This window comes from Myotis brandtii, unplaced genomic scaffold (genome assembly GCF_000412655.1).
Source record: "Myotis brandtii unplaced genomic scaffold, ASM41265v1 scaffold206, whole genome shotgun sequence".
NCBI lineage: Eukaryota > Metazoa > Chordata > Mammalia > Chiroptera > Vespertilionidae > Myotis > Myotis brandtii.
The window spans coordinates 1,256,815-1,257,068 of record NW_005357691.1 but is presented as its reverse complement, the minus strand read 5'-3'; the positions used below and the strand labels follow the sequence as shown (position 1 = coordinate 1,257,068).

General features: G+C 51.6%; 1 protein-coding gene across 1 annotated transcript in view; it reads left to right on the top strand.

The window, feature by feature from the left end:
* Positions 1-254, top strand: part of GPR101 (G protein-coupled receptor 101) — a 3,692-nt gene that overhangs the window by 241 nt on the left and 3,197 nt on the right. The window lies entirely within an intron of this gene.

The window sequence follows — 254 nt, the reverse complement described above, 5'->3', positions numbered from 1 at the left end:
CCTTTCTCTCATTCCCTGCTTCTCATCCTCTCTTTTCTTATTCTTTTTCGACTTCACTGTTCCATCGCTCTCTGTCTCTCGATCTCTCTCCCTGGCTCTCTTTCTCTTTCTGTCTCTATCTCTCAATTTTCCTCACTCTCTCTCGGACTCTCCCCAACAGTCTGGCACCCCTGCCTCCTCTCCTCTCCCCAGCTCACTCTTCCCAACACCCACCGCAGATATCAGGTGGGCTGGAGAATGCAGAGAGGATGCAG